Genomic DNA, 2,663 nt, shown 5'->3' with positions numbered 1-2,663 from the left:
GAGATGACTCGGGCCTGCCTCTCCCACCCTCCGGAGTCAAGGTTCTCTGATGCCAGGACAGATGAGCTCCAGCTCTCTCTCCCATCTTCAAGGAGCATCTGAAACAAACGGGCACTTAGATGGGTTTCTTTCTGCTTTCTTGTGACATTGAAACACCCTGCAGAATGCATGTGGTAGATCAAGACTATAAATGGGTTTCTTCTGCAGTATCTTCCTTTCGAATGTATGTGGGTCTTTGTGTGAGTGTGTATCAGAGACATCATCAGTGAGAAAAGCTTTGGAGAGCTCATCACAGCTAGTTCTTTTCCCCCAGCATGCAAAATAGATCACTGAGTCAGCTGTTCACGGGAAATAATTATTACTCCCTAACAGCACCTAGGATTACAGGGAGAAAACTTTTAAGAAAAGGCACCCAATTTCAGAAGATTTTGCTGATTAATTTTCTCACCACTTCCATTCAGTCTGCTTGCTTGCTCCAAAAATGGGTTTCTAAACTGGAAAAAAAAAAAAAAAAAGAGAGAGTGAATACATAACAGAGCATGTTTCCCAGGCAGCATTTTGTAACAGAACAATCATTTCCAAATATCTCCTCTCCAGTTAGAACGTCTTGAACCCTCTGCCGCTCAGCCCATTCAATGTGAAAGGGCTTCAGGGCGTCACCCGATCACATCTTTTGAATAGTAAACACGGAGACTGATGTGTGTCAAGGAAAGCACACTGAGAAACGTCCTTTCCCCCAGATTGTAGAGTAGAAAAGCAGTAACTGTGATTTGTGTTGCTATTGTTCACAGCGCACTCCCTGTTTATAGTTAATTGCGTAGAAACAACCCGTCATTTACCAGAGAGGCATGCAAAGATGCGTTCATCCAAAGGAATCTTCCCTAAAAACAGTCTGTGCCCTCCAGTGCCCCACCCCAGCACAAGAACGTGCACACACACACACACACACACACACACATCAAGTCGAATACCGTCTTGAATGAGCAAAAATAGTGTCCACCTCCAGGAGATATTCACATTTTTGCAGTGAACTTTCTCAAGCCAAGTCTTAAATTGAGCTTGGAATTGCCTGGAACCCAGGAAGGGCACTGGCCTTCAATTTAGTTCCACTGACCTTTGTTTAAGACATCTTCAGGGAGTTCCAGTTTCCTCATCTCTGAATTGGGACGATATAATCTGTGCACCTCTCACTTCGCGAGGTTCTCGTGAGGACTAAAGGAGATGATGGCTTTAAAGTTCCTTTGATAACTTTTACGTTGTATTTAAATATTGGAGGTTTATGGTTTTTGAGAAACATTTGAAGCAGCAGCTTCAATTGGAAGGATCTTCATTGGAAGTAGGGGTATCTTATTTTTGACACTCCATGTACTAAGACGTTAAAATAACTTACATTACAATAATTAATCCGCCTCTGTTTATTCCCTATCTGAATAGTAATTGCATCTTTACCAGCTGATGTGAAGCAAACTGTATACCATTTGTCTTCATTTAGCAATAATCATAACTTTTACATAAGAGGTCTTACTACCCGACAGACGTGATCCTAAGTGTTTTCTCAGATTCCCTCATCTGATCCTCTCAAATCTTATCAATACCATTCACAGATTCACTCATTTGATCTCCTCATATCCTAGAAATACCATGCTTCCTCTTTTGCAGCTGGAGAAATCAAAGCCGGGGAAATGAAGTAGGTTGTTTATGGTTCACAGCTAGTAAGTGACAAAGCCAGAGTCTGAATTCTTTTTTTTCTTTTTTTTTTGAGACGGAGTCTTGCTCTGTCGCTCAGGCTGGAGTGCAGTGGCGCGATCTCGGCTCACTGCAACCTCCGCCTCCACCTCCACCTCCCGGGTTCAAGTGATTATCCTGCCTCAGCCTCCCAAGTAGCTGAGATTACAGGCACGTGCCACCACACCTGGCTAATTTTTTTTATTTTTAGTAGAGATGGAGTTTCACCATGTTGGTCAGGCTCGAGCTCCTGACTTTGTGATCCACCTGCCTTGCCCTCCCAAAGTGCTGGGATTACAGGCGTGAGCCACTGCGCCCAACCCCAGAGTCTGAATTTATAACCAAATGCTGTGGGCATCCATCATCTTATTCTCTAGTATCAAAGGAAATCTGAATGAGTGTGGGAACTTCCAAATTGCCTTATCATTGCTCAAATTAATTTACTGCTTGTAACAACTTTCTCAAAAGAAAAGCAGGTAGTGTTATTCTATTTTAGAAAAAAAAACAACCCTTAAAAATGAGATCATGTGTCCAAAGTAATCCATTAGTAGCCCTGAGATTAAAACTGCTGCCTCTGATGCTTTGGTTTGCGGACAATGACCCACTGCAATGGTGAATTATGTGCCACCTGAGTGTAAGGGGTAGAACAGAGAATTGGGGTTTCCAGGAAGATGGCCCAGCTCAGAGCTCACGCCTGAGGCCCCACCTGCCCCTGGGCTAGTGGGTGTTCCATGCCAGGCACCTGGGTAGACTTGAGCTGCTGGTTCTGCTCAGACTATACAACTGTATCAGTTGGAATTGACTCAGGAAAACTGACCTTGTGCAGAGGAAGGGGTTTCATACGGGAAAAGAGGGCTTACCCCGCTGTTGGAGGGCCAGCCCTGAGGCCAGAAAGGGGCCTTTCTGATCTGCACATGTGGAGGCCACAGAGAGGCTTC

Source organism: Symphalangus syndactylus, chromosome 10 (genome assembly GCF_028878055.3).
Source record: "Symphalangus syndactylus isolate Jambi chromosome 10, NHGRI_mSymSyn1-v2.1_pri, whole genome shotgun sequence".
Taxonomy (NCBI): Eukaryota; Metazoa; Chordata; class Mammalia; order Primates; family Hylobatidae; genus Symphalangus; species Symphalangus syndactylus.
This window is presented reverse-complemented; position numbering follows the sequence as displayed.